General features: G+C 36.0%; 1 long non-coding RNA gene across 12 annotated transcripts; it reads right to left on the bottom strand.

Moving 5' to 3' along the window:
• Positions 1-2090: 2090 nt before the first annotated feature.
• On the bottom strand, positions 2091-5747 carry LOC110919779. Of its 12 annotated transcripts, none has more exons than XR_002581616.2 (7): positions 4570-5741; positions 4440-4495; positions 3927-4067; positions 3364-3508; positions 3172-3270; positions 2429-2925; positions 2091-2303 (listed from the first exon to the last, which is right to left on the bottom strand). It is a non-coding gene; the product is annotated as an uncharacterized LOC110919779 (long non-coding RNA). The 12 variants fall into 12 exon arrangements; XR_002581615.2 differs by having other exon boundaries at positions 3377-3508; XR_004881401.1 differs by having other exon boundaries at positions 2429-3508; positions 4570-4668; positions 4763-5747.
• Positions 5748-12767: the final 7020 nt, after the last annotated feature.

The raw sequence follows: 12767 nt of genomic DNA, 5'->3' as shown, positions 1-12767 counted from the left end.
ACCCCCATCATTTCAGCATATTCACACTCAAACTGATTGCACTACACTAAAGTGTCACTCTAGAGTTCTTCCCAATTATAAGTTTTTCAGCAATTAGGGCATACTACCACAAACATAACAAACTGTAATGAAAGAAAAGTATACACAACAATCAGTATACCTTGCTCGCAGCAGGTTGTTCGAGTGTTTGGTTCTGCCTTAGCTGGAAATGATTCAAGCGCCTTAAATCCATGAGAACTATCCTTCCTGCAGATATTCAGAATTATACAAAGAATCCAGCCTAAACAAAACAAAGTAAAAGCTCGTAAGTATTCCAATCAACATAAACAAAACCATAGCCCTAACCCAAAATTCTGCAATCAAATAAAAATTGATGAAATAATCAGAAGAAATAGATTCCGCTATCGACTGTTAAAAGGAAAATCCAAGATGAGCTACTTTTAATCTGAACGTGCTATAGAGGATCCATCAAACTTGCTTGTAGGCCAGGTTATCAATTTCATCATGTTTTGCTTGTAAAGTCTTTAGCACCCCCCAGGTCATCATCTAGTGTTAGAGCAAGTGGCATTGCCCTTCTGACCAGATCCACCACCTAAGTGTTCAAAAAAAAAAAAACAGTAAATTTCTAATGATATTAGTTGTGTCTACATTCTATAGGATGAATTAAGGTTTTAGAATCTGCAAGCGAATTGAAGCGGAAACCTTAACATCTGCTAAAACGATACAATCACAATAAGGACACATCTACTAGACCCATCATCTAAGGACACATATACTCGAACACCTCCCATGCACTCTCATTCAATCAACCAAAAAATGTACCTAATGACTAATCAATAGTAACATAAACGTGAATAACATGATTCCAAGATATTTAAAAAACCCTAAGTCGACCATATCACATTAAGTTGAATTTAACAAAGCAAAAAAGAAAACATAAAAACAATTTCAAAATGAATAGCAAAACATCACATACACAGGAACATACTAAAGTTCTAACATGAACTTGATGGAACAAATGAATAACAAAGCATTTATCTATGAAAACGGAACAATGTTACAAATTGAAAACCAAATGTTAGAAGACTGAACTAGAGATAGGTGACAGAAACAATATGGATACATTGCTAGAGTTGAAAATCGAAATCAGACTTGTTAGAAGATTGAGTCGCTGAAGCAATAGGTGTCATATGAAGCATAAATCCATCATCTCTCTGCCAAAATCGGTGGTTGTCGGCGTCCTCTAGTGACGGCGACGATGATGATGATCCCATATCTCTTTCTGTAGAGAAAAACGCCTGAACCAGTTAGGGTTTCAAGCTGCACTGTAAAGATCGCGATTAGGGCTTCCGACAATTAGATGAAGAAGAAAAAGAAAATATTTGAATATGATTACCAACATCAATTAGATTTTTCGTCATTGAAAATAATCCATGGATCCAAGTTTGATTTGAAGAGGATGTAGAGTGAAGCCAGATAGAAACGGCTGAAAGAATGATTTAGGGTTTAAGTGGAGAATGATTTCAACTGATGAAGAGATGCTAAATTGGAGAATGATTTCAATTTATTGAGAGAATTGATTAGGTTTCCAAAATTTAGGCGGTTCCAAAAACAAAAAGAGCGTAGGAAGGAGGAAATACATTGCCGCTCAAAGGAAAAAAAAGAGGATAGGATGAGATGCCACGTGGCATCAAGCAGCCTAAGCACATGCCATGTGGCCAAAGCATGTTTTTCTTTATTATTATTTATAGATTATAGATTATAGATTTATAGATATTTAATATACTCAGGTGGCCGTTCTTGAGAATTCAGGGGTTCTCAATCGACCTGTACGAGTAGAAAAATTGCCTCTAAAGCCCTAAATATAAAATATATAGAATAAAGTCAGCAATAGGTAGATCAATTGGACATAAATGGACCAAAACTATATATGTTATACTAAATTTTAGTTGGGTTTTAGATTTAACTAGGTGGAAGCCCCCGCCGCGATGCGGCCGGGGGCTTACAAATTAAGACGCAGTTCTTGCTTACACATAATATATCGCATTATGAGGTTTCATCATATTTCTCGTCACATAAGAACAACGGTAGAGACGAAAGAGCCGATTCTATATTAACACTCGAAAACAAAAATTACATTTATAAAAGGATCATTCCATTCCATTTTTTGCACCTTCTGTTCTAGCTGGCTCTTGAACTATCATTAGAGTACATAATCAACAAAGTGGGCAGCAATTGCTCAAAAATTATAACGTTTAAGCTGTTGTGGTTCCATTATTGTTCCTTGTATCTGCCAGCGTAACCTAAAATTACCATTGCTAATTCAGAAATCTTGAATATAATTACATACTCTCCATATGAAGAATACATCTAGTAAACTAAATACAAAGAATCCAAGGCAGATTCAAGAAGCATAAGTTCAACTCACATGAGATCCAAATACGTGCATTGAAATAAAATGTGGTTGTCTTTTCGATTGATCACTCCTGTTTTTGCTGGAGCTGTCTTCATTTCTAACAAACGAATTCCAATCCCATGGTTATGATGGCTACAACACACTTCACATTGCTGCAAGCATTTGTGATGATACTTGGACCGGGGTTTGTAACTGTGAGGTTTGAACCATCACCAAACATCTCTAAGGATGCTCAACAACCACAACTATAGCGTAAGAGAAGTTGTTGGATTTGTTAAATTCCGTTTTTGGATTCACCATGTAGGATATTTCGATCGTTCGGTCAACAGCAGATTTGATTAGTTTCAACAGGAACATGGGCTGGTGATTCTTGTGCAAACGCTTCTCTCTAGGATTCCTCATACACCCATCCTTGGTGAGCTAGCGAATCTCGAGTGATTGCAATATTCCTTTTTTATATCTTCCCTGAACGCTTTACTACCATTCCACTCCGACATGAATTAGTCGACCTGATTGCAATAAGCGTATATAAGTATTCGAATGTGCTTATAAAGCTTAAAAATCAGACAATGTAAGTGTGCATTCTAAAAGTGGGTATGCAATATCAAATGTAAAAAATAAGATACTGAACCGTAAGTGAAGAACGGTGCTCGAGTGTGCCCTCTATGTTCAGAGTGTTCGGAATATTGTGAAATGGGAATATAAGTATTATATTAATGATGTACAAAACAATCGTCGGGAGGCAATTAACAAACCGTTGAGGTTGAAAGCTCTATAAGGGCATTAACATCCTTACTCATAGCCAGCCTTCTTGCATCAATCAAGAGGGAGCGGTTTTGGTAAAAGTAAGTATTCTGGAAAGAAAAAAAAGACAACAAATGATCAAAAACAGCCTTTTCAAAGTCTGAAGCACAACAATGGAAATTAAAAACATATCCCTTCTTTACGTTTATTATAGACCTTATCCCTTTTATCAATCACTACACGCAATTCCTTCTCCAAAGAAGGCCTCTTTTTCAGCCTCGAGTTCTTAAGTTTGGCCTTAATAGCTTGTTGATCTTTGCGTATCTAATCAAGATCAACGCCAATGGACTACAAGCAACATTGAATCATGATAAACATTAACAAATTAACTTTTACACTGGATGGGCCAATTTTGGTTATCTTTTGTCTCAAACTGATCTGATCAAAAGACAAAAATGGGTCATATAACTTTTGAAAATTCTTGTTTATTGCATTAATTATAGTGCATGTGTAAAAAAGACTGATCTATTATTGTGATAAATAAAGAAAAAAAATAAGTAGACAAAATATGTTTTGTGGGAACCCAAAACATGCCGCGTTAAACAACTTGCACATTTCAAAGAACAGATATATTGTACTGATAATATAAATGTATAAATTTTGTTTAATGAATTATTATTATAAGAAGTTGAGCGGATAAGAAAATGTATGTCATATTCCCACCACTACGCTTAGCCATACAGGATTACAGAAGAGGTGTTCTTACTTTGACCTGGCTTTGAATGGCAACTTTTTCACCAACGGTGTTGAGACTGGTGTGGGATTTGGTGATATACCCATACCCCCACCCGATTACCCGATAATCAACGCTTGCTCATGTCTGACTCATAACTTTGGCCCAGATCCCCTGCAAATTCACAAACAAAATGCTTTATGAAAGGAACTTTTGACCCCTTTATTTATAGATGGGTCAGTTGAGAAAAGACCAGACCACTATCATAGCCGAATATAGTTATAGCAAATATTTCATATTATCTAACTTAGGTTCGAAATTAAAGCAAATCTTCATAGATGAAGATATAAATTTAAATCACAATTACCAAAAGAAACAACAACCAATTGCTAATAGGCTTACCAATGATCTGCTTACAAAAGTAAAATACTTTCATATTTCAATTCAAATAAATCTATTAATTTTAACTGTACTTCCAAACATGAAATATGTAGATACTACATATTTCTCACGAACTTTATAAGGTCTCAAGAACACACTGATTACCACAATGCAAAGGGTAGAATGATGATTGAATACTTTGATCACTGCTCTAACTTAACCTGAGCAAAGGTAAACAAAATTCAGTAATATGTAATAAAATATGTGTCAGTTTAATAAAAAGAAAGACAAATACCTAACTGGTGTCCCTACTATTAGTTAGAGGCCTATTGTAACTGCATTCAAGCACAATATGCTGCAACGAACTGTTTGCTAGTCTTTAGCAATATGTCACCTAACAATAACATTGAAGAACAGAAACAGATATACGTAGAGCCAAAAATCAACAAAAGCACAATAGAGTGCAGGGACTATCTTAAACTGAATACCTAACATAATCGAACCCTTAATTCTTAGCCGCAAACCCAAATCATACCGCAAATTTGCAATCTAGTTCAAACCACAAATCCACAGCCTTAAACTGAATACACACATAAAAATAAAACTTAAACTTGTGTATAAAACAAATCATACGACATTGTTTAATCTTATTTGTAAAACCTATTGTCCACCTAAACATCACACGCACGCAGTTTTAGAATGTGTCTATCCAAATCAACCCAATAACTTTATGCATTGTTAAAGATAACCTAAAAATTAAACAACCAATGTACATTTATAGAGATGAGGATTATATTATAATTAAGAAAGTGTTACATCAGATTCACCAGAGTCTTGATCGGATAAGAGAGAGGATTGACGAAACCCTAAGCTCCGTCGTGAACCACCGCGAACCACCAACCATTTTCCTACTCTCTCTCTCCAATAGCTTACTTTCTCTCACACATTCACGTACATCACCTAAATGTTTAATGGCGTTTTGAATCACCACCAGAATACACCATCCTCACCGCCACATGCGGCGAAAGCCTAATCCAGTCGTTAAGCACTCCGGAGGTCGGCGACCATCGCCGTCATGAAGCACCATTAACCCCGTTCACAAAAATTGTAGAACACCAAGCAAAAGAATAGAGAGCTGTGTGAGAGATGGGGTCTGTAGGGTAGTTTTTGTAAACAAAAAAGTAAAGTAACAGGGAAGGAGAGGAGACGTGTATGTAGATTGTGATGACTCGCCAACTCTATGGGCCAATAACTTAAGCAAATGGTACAACTTGCAATACAGCAAAATGTTGTATATTATCACAAAAATTGTAGAACACCAAGCAAAAGAATAGAGAGCTGTGCGAGAGATGGGGTCTGTAGGGTAGTTTTTGTAAACAAAAAAGTAAAGTAACAGGGAAGGAGAGGAGACGCGTATGTAGATTGTGATGACTCGCCAACTCTATGGGCCAATAACTTAAGCAAATGGTACAACTTGCAATACAGCAAAACGTTGTATATTAGAGTATATATAAATTATGGGATTTTGTTTAAAAAAAAACCTTTGCAGCGGGCCAAAAATTCATACGGAAATGAGGTTATCAAACATATTTTTTTCTAAAAAAAAAAAACCTAAGCACTTTCAAAACATATCATAAACATATTACAAGCGGGCCAAAAATTCATATGGAAATGAGGTTATCAAACATATGTTTTTCTAAAAAAAAAAACCTAAGCACTTTCAAAACATATCATAAACATATTACAGTTGAACAAATTATTTAGAGATTAATTTACTAATTAAATTAAATGTTTATGTTTAACTCTTTTCATAGAATTAAATGTTTAATATTTTAATTGGTTTATGGGTTTAGACCGGTTAAAAATAAAATTAAGAGATTATTTTTCGTATTTTAACTTCATCATAGTCATCCTCTTATTCAATCTTTAAACATGTTCTTATAATATAAACAACAATACGATTTTTTAGACCAAATAAAGGGTTAAAAGTTATACAGAAAAACTATAAAGGGTTAAAAGTTTTTTTTTTGGTTTGTGCCTTCACCAAAGTTCAAATGTTTATATTTATAGTTGAACTAGTATTAAGCATCCCCGCGTTGCGATAGGGGGCATAAAATCGTGACTTGTTTATTATGACATCGATGGACAAAAAATCGTGACTTGTTTATTATGACATCGATAACATTCCTAGAGTCTTGGGCTGAACTCGAATCCGGTTATTCATCGTGTCCATTTGTTTCTTCTCATTACAATTAACAGTCCCACTAAAGGTTGCATATATCAGCAGCAACTCAGCAACTACTAACACTTACATTTCAAGTTATATCATCTATACAAACAACTTAAATCGCAAAGTCTACATAAACCCCCACATTGGAGTCATTTAAATTATCAAAACAAACCCAAATATCATCTCGCATTCCATTTGTGGGATTTAAAGTCCCCAAAACAACAACCAAGAAGGCAAGAACGTCACAGAAACAACAAACAGCCGGCGGAGTTCAAAACCCCCTTAAAAACTACGATGTAAGAGAGATTTTAGAGAGAATCTGTATGTGGTGAAGAGAAGTTGTTTATGGTGTGTCAAAACAACCCAAAATACCAATACGTGTCAACACCCAAATATGAGAAGCTGAAGATGGTTTTCAAAAGTCACAATGGTTTAACAAAAAATCACCATAAAGTACAATACAACATGCATAGTGTACAACATGGTATGCATAGAAAATGGTACAAACCATAAAGAAAAAGATGCAAATAAGTCATTGCATGAAACATCAATAAAACACAAATTACAAGTCCCTGACACACAAACATGTTGCAAATTAGATAGTTATATAATAGATTGGGTTTCCAAAACTCAACTAAAATATGGAAGCATCGTCATGTAGCAAAGCAAATGAGAGTGAAAAATATGACCATGTACTATGGCATACGCCCGTTGCCACATGACAAGAGGGTTTAGCGTGAAAGGGGGTGACACACTGTTGAAAGGGGCAGGAAAGGGGTTGGGGTTGGGGGTGGCATGGTTGTGGCACCGGCCTGGAAGAGGAGATGGTTGTGGGCCATGAATGCTTCCAACCAATTACAATTTTTGTTTGTTTTTTCTTTGACTTATATAAAATAGTATTATTTTATTAGGTATCGGGTATGGGTAGAGAAAGTAGACGAAATGATAGTAGGTGTTAGTGAAAAAAAATGAAGGAAAGAGGAGAGGTGATATGTCACTGAGGTCATAAAAAATGCCATAAGTAACTAGAAAAAGGTTCAAATGAGAATCGAAGAAATACGCAAAAATATGAAAAAAATATATATGCTTCATGGGATTGAACTTGCTGTCGATTTATTGTTTAGTTCATTGACAAGTGCTCTGCCAATAGACCAAACATTTATTTTAATAGCTTTTGGTTTAAATATTTTATATTTGTATATTATTTGTGCGGTTGCATTCCTCGCACGGGGTATGGGCCGGGCCTGAATACTCATTTATTTTACACTAACAGTCAATTAGTTAAATTGAGTCCATATCACCCTTTAGCAAAGAACCGTCGATATCATAATTTTGTTATAAAATCTTATAAATTCCAATTTCAAACAAAATTCTTAAATCATGTGAACCAGTCATTGTAATTAGCATATCAACAACAACAAATATAAAATCAATTCAAAATGAAAAACCTTAACAATCTCAATAACCTTATACGCGTCGTTAATTAGATTTTTCTTCAAAAGGCTTAATTCATTCACAAGAATGCAACCCCAAAAACTGGGCAGCGACCAACACAACAAGAACACTACATCAACAAAAATTTACATCAATTTGTCTACGAAATGTAGTTAAGATTAGACCAACATTTTAACCACAAGAAGCCAACCGTTTTAACTTCACTAATGATCCATGTTGAAAAAAAATCGGGATTAATCGATGACTAGTTGGCAATTTGTAGCTAGTTGGCCGACCATTGATTAATAATTTTTAGGTAATTGGCGAATAAATTGCTAATCGGCTCTAGTAAGCCAGAAATCGATCCTAGTCGGCCGAAAACACGCGATTCCAGTGAGATTCCGGCCAAAACCTGTAAATTCTAGCGACTAATCATGTATACTTAAGAAAATAGGTAGAGGAGGGGTAACAACCTATCTACTTAAAACGTTACATATAAAAATGTGTATATATATGTATAAAACAAAAAATTACATATAAACATCTCAATTCAATTAATCGCTAGTCGGTATCCCGTCGGCCGACTAGCCTAGCGATTCTTACAACCATGCTAATGATCTCTTCAACCTTCACCATCTTGCTTGAAAACCGAGCATTATTCCTAAACTTTCATAGACTCCAACAAGCGATTATCATAATCCCTTGGACCACACCTTTGATAGGCTCATTCAACCCGAGAGAGTTATGGAGCTCCATCAAGTACCTGAAAGAACAAATGTAGATTTGAGGCAGCCGGCAAGAAGGTGTGTGTTGCCATAGAACCGTGGAGACCCAGCACGAGGTAAAAATTTGCTCAAGCGAATCATCTCCCATACCACATAGAATATAACTTGTGTCCTCAATAGGAATGTTCCTCGTTCTAAGCGCCGAAAACGGTAAGAATACGATCTATATCCGCCCTCCAAGAAAATATATTACACTTAAGAAGGCACTCATTTACAACACTCAAAAACATTCAGATGAGTATAACTTACCTCCTTGCAAAACATGCGCTTCACCGAACTTACCTAGAAATCACCCGAATCTTCCCCAAGCCAAACCCAATGGTCTCTAGATCCATTCACGTTGACCGAATCAAGACGAGTGGTCATCATATTCCATTCCGCTAACTCCACACTTGAAGACGGGACATTCTCCATTTCCACTTACCCATAAAATTATTATCTATCTCATTGAAATGGTCTGAAACTCTACATCATTTCTCAGCCTCTATAAGGAACAGATTGGGACATGAATCTTTAACGGCTCAATGAAAAGCCAAATATCAAGCCAGAAATAGATGCACCCACCATTCCTAACTACCCCTTGATCAATTGCCGAAAGAACAAGTCAGCCATCCTAGTCTTTAACACCACTTTAACAATGTTATTCCAAACCCACATAAGTTCTTACGAACCGGGAAAACATCCTAAGAAAATTTATTACCATGTAAGGCAACAACAACTCTCTTGCATAGGTTATTTTCCTCTTGCTTGTACCGCTAACCCCACTTAGTGAGAAGTGTGATGTTAATATACTTGAGTTTGCATAAATCGAGGGTCTAACTTAGGGCTTTCTACCTAGTCCCAAGCCTCCTAATGCATCTTCTTGGTATCCTTTGAGCCCCCCAAAGAAATATTTTGATCAAGGACTCAAGATCTTCGAAAACTTTAATGAGGAGCCTTGTATAAAGAGAAATAGTAGTTTAGAAGGCTCTCTAGGACATATGTAATAAAGGTAACACGCCCACCAATTGATAGAGTCGAGGCTTTCAAAAGCGAGAGAGGCACTTCAAACACCTTATAAACGGGTATCCAATTATTAATGCATTTCAGATTTGCCCTCACCATTAACTCAAGATAGTTAAAAGGAATAACCCCCGCCTTACAACCCACCACCGAAGCCAAAGGGTCCACTTCACTCAAGATCACTCCAATCCCATACATATTAGACATACATATTAATTTTTAGATCTGAACAAATATAAAAACACCTTAGAATCCTAGCCACGTATCTAACAATGAGATTAGCCAACTCACCAAGAATAATGGCGTCATCCACATATACGAGATGAGATATCACTCCCCTGGTTAGGAGTAAAGATACCACAAAAAGCACCTACACTGACAACTTTCTCCATCATACATGAGTAGGGCTGCAATCGAACCGAAATAATACGAACATGCCCTTGTTCTTGTCCGTTCGTTAAGAAAATAATGTGTTCCCGAACACTTATAAAATGAGATTTCATGTTTGTGTTCGTTCATTAAGGAAATCAACATGTTTACGAACACAAACAAACACAAATAAAATCGATGAAGGCAATGAAGCCTATGATTGGATGGCGGAGGGAGATGCGCTAGAACGTGAACCCTAATTGTGGAATGTAGGTTGATAGTATTCGTTGATTTGAATAGTGAGAAGGAGAGGGAGTCGTTGGGTAATAAAATAAATAACAACTAAAAATATTAAAAGTTTATATCAAAATAATTAAATCTACAAAAAACATTAATGAACAATATAAACAAACGAACATTAGTAAACGCAAATGCACAAATGTTCACAAACACATCACCAAATGTTTACGAAAACAATTGAACGAACAAGACCTATGTTCATGTTTGTTAATTTAACTAATCGAATGAAATTTCTTGTTCATGTTTGTTCATTTATTAAACGAACGAACGTAAACGAACTTCCCGCTAAACGTTTCATGAACTATTCGCTGAACATTCTGTTCGTTTACAACCCTATACATGAGAATGCCTCCATAACAATTAGAAAAATAAAAAGAGAAATACGGTCGCCTTACCTCATACCTTTCCCGTATTGAAACTCAAACGTGGAGGATCCATTAACCAATACCAGCGACCAAGCAGATGAGAGAATACCATAAATCCATGTGCACCATAGAGCAGGGAACCCTATCCGCTTCATGGTTGATATAATAAAATTCCAAATCACACTATTTAAGGCCTTTTAGAAGTCAATCATCAAAATAAATGCCTTACTCTAGTTCTTTTTAACTTAAGCAATGGACTCACCGACAATAAGAGGACCGTCAAGAAGATACTTACCATTAAGGAAAGTACATTGAGAGCTCCAAATAACCGATGCTAAAACCTTTTTGAAGCGATTAGCTAGAACTTCAGAAATGATCTTGCTAATAATCCCAACTAAGCTAACAGGGCGATAATGATTATGACCCAACTGGTCTTTGATTTTTGAGATCAAGGCGATAAAAGAAGAGCTACATCTCGAATGATAACACCATTACTATAGAAACCTACCATGATATTCAATATATCACTTCTAAAATATTCCAGAAATGCTTAATAAAATGTGACTGACAAGTCTGTGTTGACTGACAACTCAGACGAACCGACATAACAGGTTATTGCACAAATTAATTATAGATGAAAATAATAAGGTTTTATACACAAAACTTTGTCACGCGTGATCATGCTTAAAGTTTCCCAACAGTATGCTCCGCGGAAACGGCGGTTTAGGAGTGTTCGGTTCTTCACATGCTTGGTTGTCCTTCGGTTTAGTTCCTTTCCTTGAGAAAGCCGATCATAAACGCTAAAGACAATTAGTGTTTAAGTTAAACAAATATCATGAATCTAAACAATGAAAGAAAAATATATTTGCTGAAAGAGGGTGCCCTTGCTTCACACGACAGGGCACTTCTTATTCCCTCGCGTGACGCGAGGGAGGCCTTTTCATAGAAAGTTTTTAAAGTTGGCAGTTTTTACCCCTACATGGAATTTTGCCACATTTTCATAACTTTGCACCGAACTTGACCCAACTTCCAGTTTACCATTTTTTAAAACTTTCCCCCTTTATTATGGGTTCAAACCCTTGATCCGAATCTGGATCCTTTAGCTTATTCTTTTGGTTTGAAGTTAATTACCCAACCGACCCGTTAGGAGGCATTTCGCATTCTAGATCATGCATCCTACTTTCTTATCAATATTCTAGTTGTTTCTATCAACCACAACTTAATTGTGGTTGGTTACATTAGCAAACCTTAACTTTTTATTGTTTTCTTCTGGTATAGTGTTTTACCCAACACGACCCTTTAAGAGGCATTAAGCCAAAAAACTTACGCCTCCCACTTTTATGTTACCGAAAGGATCAATCCAATCAAAGGACTCATTTTTAAACTACCCTTATGGGTAGTTTCCCCAATTCATCATCTGAGGGCATTTGTCAATTTAGACCCTTTTTATAATCGGAGAACCTTTAAAAGTTTAGATAAAAACTAGCGGACACTTTCACTCGTTATCCTACCTAGATTTATTATGTACCTAAGAACATAAAGGTTTTCCAACAGTTTAGTGTTTCAAAACTCATTTAGTCATACTTTCGCATCATGGACATGTCCGTGCCTCTAATGGTTATTTTACCCAAAATACTAGAGATACCTCACTTGAGGTGATCTAGTGTCCACCATTGACTTGACCAACTCTTGTCGGACCATAGGCCCTCATCGAGAGTTTATCCCATTATACATACCTGGCACGAGTCAAATCAATGACGCGCTATCAATACCTTGCAAATTCTTTCTAATTCATGACAATGCATGCCCATACATGATGCTTACCTGTAAGCATAAAACTTAACAACAAAGCATTAAATATCACATTCAAATGGTGAGAACATAACCATTTGACCCATTTCACCCAATTGCTCATTTGACCCGTTCATAACTTACCCTTTTAGCGTTTTAACAAACCATGTATTGTTTATTGCCCAAAAAGGTGCATACTTACCATTATACCCATTCA

The sequence above is a fragment of the Helianthus annuus genome, chromosome 2, assembly GCF_002127325.2.
Source record: "Helianthus annuus cultivar XRQ/B chromosome 2, HanXRQr2.0-SUNRISE, whole genome shotgun sequence".
Classification (NCBI taxonomy): Eukaryota; Viridiplantae; Streptophyta; class Magnoliopsida; order Asterales; family Asteraceae; genus Helianthus; species Helianthus annuus.
This window is presented reverse-complemented; position numbering and strand designations above follow the sequence as displayed.